The sequence below is a fragment of the Aphelocoma coerulescens genome, chromosome 3 (genome assembly GCF_041296385.1).
Source record: "Aphelocoma coerulescens isolate FSJ_1873_10779 chromosome 3, UR_Acoe_1.0, whole genome shotgun sequence".
NCBI classification, from domain to species: domain Eukaryota; kingdom Metazoa; phylum Chordata; class Aves; order Passeriformes; family Corvidae; genus Aphelocoma; species Aphelocoma coerulescens.
In genome coordinates, this window is record NC_091016.1 from 85150886 (window position 1) to 85164431 (window position 13546).

The following is a 13546-nucleotide window of genomic DNA, read 5'->3' on the forward strand; positions in this document are numbered from 1 at the left end:
AGACTGTGGCAAGTTGTACACCGACTGATGTGCTATTAGCAAGCAAAACACCCTGTTGGTGCCTGTTATTAAATCTGTTTCCAGCAATCTACAAGTCTAATGAATTCTGTTAACCTTTCACAATTTAGGTACTGCTGTGTTGTTATCAGAGCTAAGTGTTTTCTGCTGAAAAAAGCCACAAATCCCATGGATTAAATTCTCTTAAAAACTTAACATTAGTTTTCTTGGTCTGAAACAGAGGCTTAGATGTACATAGCAGCAGTGTTAAGTAACAGCAGCACATCTCCTGTATCATGCTGGAGGGGAGCATTGTGGTGCTCTTGTGCCTCTGCATGGTGGAGTGGGGTTTGATGTGTCTGCCACCAGTAAAAGAATTTAAAAAATAAGTCTGATGAGGTGGTCCTTCTATGACTGTTGTGCAAAATCCCATTTCAGTGTGGGTTACTTCAACTGCAGAAGCTGTTTCTAGATGCCATGTTTTGGCCTTCTGACAGGAACAGTGCTGCGTTACCCTGGATAGAAGCAACTGGGCCAGACAGACTCCACAGTCACCTCCTATAAGGATTCCTTGCACAGGAATAGAAAATGCATGATGTCTTGTAAGCATGAGGCCACTATTTTTAGTAAGCTGAGGGAAGTGATGGTGTGGTTGCATGAACTTCTACTTTTTCAGAAGTCATTCAGTGGCACCCACACCTGTAAACTGGGATCACACAGGGACTGAGGAATCCCACTGCTGATGAGCTGCAAAGGCTGCTGGTGAAAGCTAGAGTCAGTCCTGCTGGGGCTGCTGGAACTGGAAGCCTGAGTGTGAAGTCACAGCTGGAAGCTCTGCTTACGCAGAGGCTGGGGTCTGAAGAAAGGACAGAACAGACAGCACTGGCAACCTGGGTGCCCTGGGAGTGCAGAGCTGGTTATAATTGCCTGTGTTGGCAGAGGAAAAAAGAGATAAAGGTGGAGTCTTCGGGACATTTTCTCTGACCTAAAGTATGCCTTTTTGTTAATTGCTCAGAGCTCTGTTCCAACAAAAATCAACACAATTCATGACTCTGGCCAGCCACGTGTTGAGTATGAAGTGGAGGCAGAGCAATGAAGTAGGGGCAGAGCACAGTGAGCCTGGATGGTCAAATCCTTGTTCAGCTGCTGTATGTATGGGAGTTGTGCATTGCATGTGTCGCAGGTTGGGTTTGTAACTGGGCAGAAACACCAATTTAGTGTAGTGGTTTGGTCTAAAATACTCATTACTGTTTACCTTCTGTGAGATAAGAATTAGGAGAAATGCAAAGCAGGCACCAAACTTGAAAGAATATAAAGAAGTTTATTAACAGACCTAAAAGAAGGAAAGAAAAAAAAAATTATACCACCTTCAGAACTCTCCTCCTCCCCCCACCTTCCTCCCTTCTCCCACTGACAATGTAAAAAGACAACCCTTAAGATGTTCAGTCTGTTTACCACTTCCATAATAACCTTGTTCAGTCCATTTAGAAAGAGAAGTCTCTTCTTGCTCGTGCTATGAAAACAGTATCACAACGAGACAGCCGCCCACTTCCAAATATTGTTCAGTCCATTTAGGAAGAGGAGTCTCTCTGCTCGCAATGTGAGTCCCTTCCCCCAACTTGCAGCTTTTCCCTCAACTGCTTCGAGGGTCCACTCGAACTCTTTTGGGGTGCAATTTTAAGGTTGAGCCGTTCAGAAACAAAAAAAACCAGAGGCCCTTCTCCTTCCCTGGGAGCAAAGGGTCTTCCTCATCTTCATCTTTAAGACTATCTCTGGGAGCATCTCTAGGAACTGAGGTTTTCTCCTTTCCCATTTGGAGCAAAAGTCCTCATCTGGTTCATCTCTCCTTGTCCAAGCTTCTCATGAAATTACAGCTGTGTCAGCATCTGCCTATTGCTTACGAGTTGAACACTCCACCCCCCATATCTTCATGAAATTACAATGGGATACTCTGATATATCATAGCTTCACAACAGACTTTCAGCTTTAAGCATCTCCTCTCTCTCTTCCCTCAGGTTTTCAGCTCTTCACAGCAATAAAAGGGTTAATCTCACCTCGGCCTTGCAGCTGTGTCCCTTATCGCAGTTGGTCACCTGACCTCTGCCGGACAGAGGTGCCGCTTTGCTGAATCTCGGCCGCAGTGGAGAGGGGGGTTCCGAGCCGCTCCAGCTGCCCACGGCAAGGCAGTGGGGGGGGGTTCCATGGCTGGAACAGGCCCATGGCTCCAGGATGGCCGTGGCCCGGCCCGGCCTGGCCCAAGCAGGGCCTGGCCGGGCCTGCTGGCCCCCGCACGGGGCCTGCAGCCACCTGTCCCAGCGCCGGAAACGAGAGAGAGCTGAGGTGGGAGTTTGTCTATTCTTAAGTGTGGATCACAGAGGCGGTCACAACTTTAAGTGGCTTAAAGAATGGTCCATATTCAAACTGGCCAGCTGATAGGTTCTATCAGGTCCCAGAGGAAGCTGTAAGCACCCCTTAGCAAGGATATCCCTTCCGGGACTATGCTTGCTAACCTATGACAGCATGTCACCCTTCATTGCCCCCTGTCCCAGTCTCTGGGGTTCACAGCACAGCGCTGTAGCCTGAAGGATGCCACAGGCTTGATGGTTAGGCGTCCCCTTGTAAAGTGGGTTTGTGGATTTGCATCCCTCTTAAGGTCAAGCAGAAACTGAATGTTAGGTAGAGCCTATCTTGGCAGTCTCCATGCCCCCTAAAAGCTGGAAACTATGGATCTCAGTTGCATAATTTCTCCACACCATGAATTTTCTTCATGAGCACCAAGCATAGCAGGGCTCAAGTGCCTCTTGGTGGGGCTCAGTGGTAGGGGCTACAGTCTGGTGGGCACAGGAAGGGGCTCACTGCTGCTCAGGGAGGGATGCCTTCCTTGTTCCTTACCACTCCACCCCCTGTTCCCAGTGCTACAGCCCACTACAGCCCACCTCCTCTCTTCTGCTAACTCAGGCAATTGTCAGACCACTTTATGAACCACTTTAATTAACTAACGTGGCAGAAAATGAACCAAAACTGGTATTTTTTAAACGGATTTAAACTGTTTTTTAAACTGATTCTTGCACAAAATTTAGGGGCAAAAAGCTGAACATGCAGATGTATCAAAATGCTGCTATGAATTTTTTGAAATGCATTATCCCCAGGTTATGTGATTTGGGATTGGAAAAGCATACTGTTAAAACCTCTTTTTTTCTTAAATTTTAAAAGCATATTTAGGTGTGGTGGTATAAGATGATATTTATCTATAAGAACAGTTCAAACTGAATACAAAATATTGTGTTCAGACACCCTTGTTTTTTTACAAAATAATGAGGATCTTTTTTCCTTTGGTCAATCTTAAAAATAAATACTAAGCCTTGTGTTAAACAAAGTTTGTCCCATTCTAGTTACCACCATTCCCACCCTTACCTAAATCCAGTCCTCCTCATACCCTGCTACTTTGTTGATGAGTACCATCTGTCAGGTTTCTAGTCCTGTTTCATAGATAGGCAATTAAATGTGTACAATGAGTGAGGCTGATTTACTGTCTACCTAAAGCTACAGTGAAACTGGAATAAATAGAAAGCAAGTGCATTGAATAGCAATGAATCAATGTAAAATAGGCTACTGAGAATGTCTTCAGGAAGAAATAATGCCAGACTCTTGGCTTTGTTTCTCTGCAGAGGAGGAAAGTGGAAATAAATTTCATACTGTGTTCTGCCTTTCTCAATTAGCTGTCACCAGTTAAAGATTTCCTTTGTGGGAACAAATTCACAGTTGTCGTCACTTAACAAAGATAAATTCTATCAGCTCACTTCGGCACATGCAATTCTTCAATATTAAACCCTTTTTATATTGCAAAGTTTTCATTAATGTAGCAATTCGAGAAATGAAGCCATTTTTCTTGTGACTCTCTTAATGGGTTGACGTTTAATCATGGCTTCTTAACCCTTTTGAAACAAATGTACTGTTGAGTACATTTTGAATAAAAATTACTTGACTTTTACCATGGGCACATAGCTGTGATTAAAAGCTGAAAAGATGCTACTAAAAGCAAATCTGTTCTTTCAACAGCATAAATACTTGCTTGTGATGCATAGGGTCCATGACTGTATACATATGTACATAATTCTCTAGCCTTTAGAAAGCAGTGAAACCGCAGTGTTTTGGAGATACGCTGAGGAAAAAACATAGTTTTACTGACAGAGCACTATAAGAAACCCTTGTTAGATTTTTAGGCTCAAAAATTTGTTCTTTCTATCGTTCTGCTGTTATGGAACTTGTTACAGAACTCACCCCTTGCTACAACATTGCATTCTAGCATAACGTGTTTAATGTTTCCAAAAAAGTGTAATTAGTTCTCAGTTAAGAACAAAAGCTGAACTGAGTGTAAGCCATATTTACTCAAATCCTCTTGAGTTTGCTGCAATCTAAAACATACTTTGTGAAAAATGAACTGCTTCCTCTGTCTTACCTGCTCAATACTGAAAATGAAAGATGAAAACCTAAATGTAGTTGAAGTGCAGAACATACAGATATAAATTACATAGGGCTCTTGATGTGCTACTACTCCTTTCTGTATTGAATTTAAACCAGACTCTGTGACAATTTCCCTTGTTTTTACTTTTTAACAACATGAAATGCCTTTGCTAAAATCATCTTTTGTCCTTGGTGAAATGATAGCATCTCCTTTGCCTTCTCCTGCACAGATCATCTTGGCTTCCTGAATGAGAGAGGTAAATGGTATATAAATATTCAAATAGCAAGTTGAAGAATGTGTCATGAAGGATTTTCAAATGTTATGTCCTTTCTACACCTGGCACTAGACAAGGATATGCTGCATTTTTCCAGTCGTGATCAAAGGATTGTTTCAAATGGAAGGCAACTTGAATCTGAACTAACTTCACATTCTGTTGGTTTTCAAGCTATTTTCATAAGAAAAAATGATTACTTAAGAGATAAAAATCCAGTGTGCATTCCAATTGGTCAAACTGTTTCTGTAGTTGCAGAGTGGTTATCTAAAGATGCCGCTGAAAAAATGTGGCTTATAGATGAGAAAACAGCTTATCTGTTGCATCCCTTCACTAGATACACTAGACAAAAATAGAGTTTCAGGCTGTGGAGGAGATACAGACAGATGGTTTTGTTGCCGAATCCTTGCAAATAACCCTTCTCTGCAAATAAAACTTTTCCCCAAAGCCTTGGCAAATCTATATATGCTGCAGGTGGCTAGAGATTTTTATTAGAACATCATTAAATTTATGCAGGAACATCTCAAGAGGCCTGTTTGCATCATTTCAGAAGGTGACTTAGCAGGATCAACTACTAAATGTAAACTATGAAAACAAGAATAATATTTGTTTTCTCTGTGTTCTGCAATGACGCTTCACTCCATAGCTATTGGATAAGTCATTACACAAAACATTATTTGATTTAATACTATGGTTTTCTCTGTTTTCCTATTAGGAACAATATTATCTAATTTTTTTTTTTCTGGGGTCTGCTAGCAGCAGAGTAGGAATAAAAAATTATACGTATGAGAAATTAATCTTGACTTTTCCTTGGCATGTTTTTTCATTTATGCATCTCTTGCCATGCTACAAAAATATTTCTATTTCTCTTTTTAATTTTGCTCCTAAAGTTGCAGATCATTAGCAGCATCTATAAGGTCTGTAATACTTTCAGAGCTTGTCCTTGTTCCAGCAAGGTTACACAAAGGCAACAGCACTGGAATAATGAGCACTGGGGTCTCACAGACCTGCAGGACCTAGACAAGAGGCTGGGCAGCCTCCAAGTCAACTGCAGGTAGCCATCTAGACACTTGGGACCTAATGGCAGGAGGAAGGATCTTGGAATAAGAACTGAGCATTCATTTGGGAAAGAGGCAGACCACTTGCTACATCAAAACATTGGGCACCATGTTATAAACATTTTTGAATTCACAGAATCACAGAGTAATTTAGATCATAAGGGAATAATTTACCTTGTGCAGTCAAGCTCTGAATACTTCCAAGGCTGGAGATTCTACAACATGGGCAACCCATTACAGTGCTTAACTGTCTTAATGGGTAAAGTAGTTTCTTTACAGCTGGGCAAAATTTCCTGTTGCAGCTTGTGACTGTTGCCCATTGTTGTTCTGCTGGAAGACTGGAAGATGGAAGAGTGGCTCCATGTTGCTTATGCCTGGCCAAATGTTTTTCAGCATCACCAGAATATTCAAAATTACCGGCAAAGAAACTTGGTTCCATCCATCTATGCTTTACTCCTTTGCTTGGAATGTCATCCTACCAATTCCTGTTTCTACTGGGAGATAACTGTATCACCTCATCTGTAAAATATGAGTAGAGGGAAAAGCCACTATAATATACTATAATATAGCTTAAAATAAAAAAAAATCATTCAACAGAATACAAATATGCAATTTGAGGATTATTCCTGCAATAGTAACACCATCACTCTTCCTGTCAGCTTGCGTGTTTTCTCTGTATATACTTAGTACCAGGCAATGCATTTGTCTCTGGAAAGCTACAGCCAGGCCTGTGGGTGGGTGAACAAGGAAACAAGCAAAAATCCAAGCAAAGCTTATCCCTGTTTTTTCTCTGTGGTTTACCAGTGGAAATAATATTGCCTTATTTTATTTAATCAACAGTAATGTAGAAAAATTATACATAAGCTCACAACTGCTCCTCTTCCCTTAGCAACTCCTCTGTAGTAACATTTTCTGGTAATAAGGTTACAGGATCCACATTACAGTCTGAACACTTTCTGAAAATTGTTTCCATTTATTGCATGTTTAAAAGATCCATAGTTGTTATTCATTTTCTAAGGCATCAAACTTTGTGAAATAGTGGGAAACAAATCTGTTACAGACTCTTATGATGCCTTGATTCCATGTTTTAATGATATTGATACATAGGCACAAGTGAGGTGACATTTTACTTTCAAGTTCTCCCATATTTTCTTAATGACACCACGCAAAAAATTCCACATTCTTTTAATGCCTCAGGTCTACACCAGACACATGAAGAAATGTGGTTGCTATTTTTTTGATCATTGGCTTAGGAGCATACACCAAATTGCTGTCATGTCACTTAAACCACTCCAGGAAGACTCTGATAGTCCTGTGACATATATGCATTTGTCTTTCAGGAAGGTGCTTGTCTTAACTTCAAATCAAAGGTAAAATAAAGCCAAAAAATAAAATTCTGACCTGCCACAAGAGGACTGTGGGAGAACTGGTGAAGTCCAGCCTGTGCCAGTGCAGGGGTGCACCATTATCCTCCTCAAGTGAATGGAACAAACTAGACCCTCAAGTCCTGATCCTGCAGCTTAGATATGAGTCTTTATTTACATAAATGGACAGGTTTCCACCAAAAGAAATGATGCATGTGATCAAAAATATGCACAATTATGTCTTCAGATTAACACTAAGGTGTCTATAAACTTCTCAGAAATAAGACCAGTTCAGATTCTGTTGTTCAGGGATTTTTTGGCTGACAGATAAAAACATTGAAATACACTCTTCTGTGAAAGTGTGAAGTGGCACCCTGTGAAGATTTCTGAGCAGTAAAAGGCATGATAATGTTTAAATCATGTGCTATTGATCTGACCATGTGAGAACACTCTTAAAGTACAGATGATGCTAATAAAGTCAGTTAGACTAACACCCTAGAGCCTTCCTTTTAAAACATGGTGATACAGCATTTGAGTTATGAAATACTGGGCATCCTGAGTCAGTAAATGTCAGTGAACTTTAAAAAGAGAAAAAAGGTATGTTGCTTACAGACAAATTATGATTCATTTCTGCACAACAGAGAAAGACATGTACACACAAACACATGGTATTATCATTCTTGTATTAGATTATGATAGCAGTCTAAGCTTACTCAAGTATGCTAAGCCACATTTGGAAAGACATAATAATCCTGTTCTTTTTTATGATCTCCCAAGAGAGAGATTGTAAAATCTCTGGATCATCAATTTGTGCTGTGTCATATGCTGGCACTGGTGTGTGGGTTGTTTAGATCCTGGATAAGTATAAAGGCATTTCACCTGCTTGTACTGAGGAAAATACGTGTATGTGACATGAAAAAGAAGTGTGGCCAGAAAGTCAAGGGAGGAGATTCTGGTCCTCTACTCCAATCTAGTGAGACCCCACCTGGAGTGCTGCACCCAGCCTGGGGCCCTCAGCAGAGGAAGGACATGGACCTGTTAGAATGGGTCCAGAGAAGGGCCATGAAGATGATCAGAGAGCTGGAGTACCTCTCCTAATGAGTAAGCACTGAGAGAGTTGGGTTTGTTCAGCCTGGAGAGGGCTCTGAGCAAACCTTATAGGTGCCTTTCAGTACTTAACAAGGGCCTGTAAGTAAGAAAGGGACAGACTTTTTACACAGGCAGATAGTGATAAAACAAGATGGAGTGGCTTTAAATTAAAAGAGGGTCAATGTAGACTAGATATAAGGATTATTTTTTTATGACATGGGTGGTAAAACCCTGGAACAGGTTGCTCAGAGAGGTGGCGGCTGCCCCATCCCTGGAAACATTGAAGGTCAGGTTGGATGGGGCTCTGAGCAACCTGATCTAGTTGAAGATGTCCCTGCTCATTGCAGAGGGGTTGGGCTAAATGACCTTTAAAGGTCCCTTCCAAACCAAACTCTTCTGTGATTCTATAAAGGTTAGCCTATTCCACATGTACCATCCCCAACAAGAAAGTAGCAATACTTTATCTCTTTTCACTTATTATTACAAATAAACTGGATCTTGATCCAGATTTACCACATAGGTAGATATCAAAGATTTGTACAATAATATTTGTGTTTGGAAAATATTTAAACATTACTGTAGAATAAAATTTGCATTATTCCAATTTTTCATGCCAGCGTGATTTGTAAGGCAGCCAACATGTGCTGATTAGAGAATTTTCCTAATGAATTTCTGTCAGTGTGCTGCCCTAACATGACTTAAAATGTACAGCTTAATGTGTTAAATGTGTTAAGATTGCTTATACTTCCCATTGTAAAACAGGGAATAATATGCTATTAACAGCAAGTGTTTACAACAATCTTTAGATGCACATATTCTAATTAAAGTGAACATCCAACATGTTGGGCAAGGATGAGTCACACTTCACAACAGCTCTACAGGGAAGAGATACGAGTTGTGTATTCTTCTAAAGCAATGGCCAAAAAAATTAAATTACTTTCTTTTGTGTGAAATGTATTTTCTGCTGCTTATTGAATGTCTAAAGGATTAATGAAGTATGAAGCCTGGGATACATACTGCATAGGACAAGGGTAGCAGCTGTAATGGAAGGCTAGAGGGAGCAATTTGAAAACCCAACTTTTTTGTTGCTAAGCACAAAACCTACTCTACGTGCATTTTTATCACTCAGGAGCAAGGTAGCAGCATTATGCCACCCTAGTTACCATGCTTTCCATTCAGCCACAGCACCCTCTTGGAAAAAAACCTTTACTTTTATATTCATTACATATAACCCCTAGGTGTTTTAAAACCAAAATTGCAACTTGAATTATATTAAAACCAGAATCACAACTTGACCTATCTATGGACAGATCATGATTTCGTGTTTGAACACAATACATACTTTCCCGGATACAAAGCATCTTCTCTCACCCCAGCACAGTTTGAAAATAAACACACTCACAGAGATGCCTTTTGTCAAAGAGTGCCAAACCTTCTGAACATCACAGGTTTTGATGAACCCTGACAGCAAATGGGTTTTCCAATCCACCTGGCACCACCAACACCATGGTACCATCACATCACTAGCAGGCAGTGACAGACCTAAGAGTTGGAAGAGGCTGCTGGGAACCTCTGGCAGCGCCAGTGCTGCTGCTGCTCCTGCCCCCCTGCCAGGAGGGAATGCTCTGCTGCTCCAATGGTTGAGGTGAAGAAAACAGATCTGCAGTGTGACAGCAGAGCCCTCTCAAAGGGAGTAGTCCATAAAAGAATGAAGGTGTTTTGAACACAGTATTTATTATAAAGGTGTCAAGCTAGATCAACAGCTTCTGATCTTTACTGTTTTCAACAGCTCCAGAAAGTGCAATGTGCATTGACCTGCTCTCTAGCAAGGTGCCTTGCTGTCTCTAGCTATATTTAATTCACACAACTTTCAATGTGGTATTTCCCTAGGAGTATCTACAGTAATTTAGTTTGGGCGATACAGCATACATGCAAAAAGCAAATAATGAAAGGGATTAATGCTATCAGAACAATAGCTTATGTTCTCATTTTGTCCTCCTTTCACCTTTTCCATGCAGCTATGGTGTTCTCAGCATAGGATGAACAAAGATAGCAGAAGCTGGCCTATAGGTAGAAAATTGCATGCCAATGATATATGAAGTATGCTAAGACAGATGGGATAATCTCATTTTTAAATGTGGCTGTAGAAACAACCAAGAATGAAGTAATTATTCGTATAAAAACTAATTTCAGTAGGCTTCAGAGTCAGATCAAAACCACTGAACAAAGCTCTTTGTGATTTTCTGACCCATCACCATTTCTGTTTCCTACACATCCTAAAATACTTGCATAATGAGGCTCCACTTGTTACTAGAAAACTGCAAGGAAAGACATTCCCTACTCCAACTGTCCTTCTTTCTCCTGCCTCTGTAGCTGATGAGAGCTGTGGTGAATCTGTAGTAAATAACCATTGGAAAATGTTGACAAGTTAATTGGGCTCATAACTGCGAAGGCAATGAGACATTTCTGCAACTGTTTAGATCAGCTTTGTCAGACGTAAGTCAGTTACAAAGGCGACACATTTAATTCCACAAAGAACACATGGAGAATAAATCACTTTCAGGCTTGAATTACAGTGCAGGAAGGATAATTACCAGAGCAGAGCATGTACTTAGAAACAAAAATCTTTTGTAGAGCACAAACACCTGGAACAGGATTACACTGAAAATTAATGTTGAGTATCCAAAAAAAAAGTGGAATAGGAATACTGAATAAAACCATAATACTATTTTTAACTATGCAAATTCTCAGTGGGGATGGGGAAGGGCAGCTTTGAACAGACTTCCAAAACTTACTGCAGTGATGCTAATGGTTCAGTAGGCATCCATTTTTTCCTCAAAGTCAATGCACAGTTGTATCACAATGCACAGCTTGTATCTTATTTGCTCCACAGTCCCCATATGCCTGGTAGGTGGATTTCATGCATGTGCAGTCTGGAAGGCTTGCTTCAATTAGAAATGTATGTAAATCAGAGCCACTTATAATGGTTAAAAGTCTATAAAAAACTTAAGATGAGCTTTGAGATCTGGGTCAACAGAATTGAACTTTTTACATAACTGCCCTGTACCAAATTTTGCTGATTTTGTGTTCAGCTAACTCCAAACTGGCAATTTATTCTTCTTGCTACATATATTATAAGATATTTAAAACCTGTACCTGGCTTTAAACCTAGCAATAGTATATACTGTGCTAATTAAAAGGTGTATATGACATTTCAAGTCTATCTAGGTAAAATAAACTCAGGTGATGTGATGAATTACTGCGTTTTTCAAAATTTTATCTGTTACCAAAGCTAGGTGTCCTTGTTCACCTACTGCATGTTCCCATTAACTGAAGGCACTTTGGAACAAAGGACATACATTTGAAAATAACACTTTCACTTTGGAGTCACCTAATCTGTATGAGTTTGTTGGAATGCAAAGTGAGGCTATAAAACCATCTAAGTCATTTCTCATTACAACAAATGGCTTAAAAGAGGTAGGAATTACAATATTATTCAGTCCCAAGCATGGTAAAGTTGTTTGTCCCAGTTGTCAAGAATTGTATTACTGCCCTCGAGCATCAAAGAATTTTAAAAGAAGTATGGGGTTCCTAGGGTTTATTTAGTTTACAATTACTGAACTTTTCCTGCAGATTTGTAATATTTTCTCCATAATCATAAGGCTTAGAAGCGTCCATTTAAAAAAGGATGGAAATAAAACTTTTCATCCAATAACAGGTCTGAAAGATTTGAAACTTCCTGAGTAAAAAAAAAACATATTATAGTTTTTGTCTTTGAGAAAAAAATATCTGGGTTAATGTAAAATTTATATCTTAATCAAATTGAGGATTGATTTGGGGGAATGGTTTTTAGCACATAGTTAGGCATTTTCTTCAGCATTTGTTTCTTATTATTTTCTGAGAGGAGGAAAATGGACAGCAGCTTATATATTTTGCCTATAGATGGAATAATCCAGATATCCAGAAATCACACTGCTGATCCAGAATACTGTGTATTATTGTTGATAATTGCAATTTTTCTACTCAAGAAGAGATTGCTTTTTAGAGATGCGTGAAATATTCCCATAAACCATCTGTATACCACTTTGGATTGCCACTAAATAAATGTATTATATAAATCTGCAGTGTTGTTGTTTGTTAGGGAAAGCCCTCAGTAGATTACTAAAGGAGTTTTTGTTTAAAATAACTGACCTTTATTTATTCTGAATTATTCCAGAGGAAATTGTGGTTTTCAATGGTTTATGGTTCTTCTTTTGTTCTTAGTTTATATAATCGTAGACATGACTACTGTGATGCTTTAATGTGATCTAAAATAAAGTGATGCAATGCTTCCTATTCCTTAATTTCCTATTTCTCTGAAATACAGAAGAGCATAGGGGAAAAATAAGGAACCCACTATTGATCAAGTAATTTTCAGTGAGAAACAATCCTGCATAATCCTTAGAAAATTACCACAGTGAGTTACTACCTTCATGTTTCAAGACTGAGCTCTACTTCTAGACTGACTGTTTCTGGTAAACTGTCACCAGTTTATTGCCTCTTCTTTAACCAGTGTTTATGGTATGGAAAACCAGCTGTATTCCCCATGAAGATACTTACAAACTGTGGTTCATTAATAAAACAATTTAATCTCTGTAATACCTATGCAGGGAAATGCACACAGTGTTAGCAACTGTTGAAGAAGGACAGGAAATATCTCTAGAACTACAATTGTCAGGAAAATGACAAGCCTACTCAAATTATCAACTATTCCAATAGAGATGTTCACAGTAGCTCTAGCATGAGTCCTGCCCTGTTCATTCTGTTGAGGAAAAACACCCTGGGGGCTGTCGAAGTCTTTGTTTTTGCACCCTGCAGACTGTTCTGAGACCTGCTCTATCTTTTAAGTACACTGATGTTATAATGTCAAGCTGTGACTGAAACATTTTCTATTAAGGCTGGAGCTAACACTATGATACAATAGATCTTTTCCATTTCTAGCTTCTGCATGTGTCCCTGTAGGCTGGAACTTTGCAACGAGGGCACTAAAATGGCAAACGGGCTTTGGGGAATGTGTAGCTACAGTGCATTGCCAGTCCTGCAAACCAGTCCTTCTTTTAATGTATAATTGTGGAACTCATTGCCATGAGATGTTATGGAGGTCAAAAGCAGAAGTAGATTTAAAACAAAGTAGAACATCCCAAAAATCACGCTGAAGTAAAAGTTCATGTGTAGTTAATAAACACAGCAGTTGGGATGTAACTCCTAGGAAGAACAAGTGGTTTATGAAGGTCACAAGTCACTCACTGCTGGAAAGAAGATG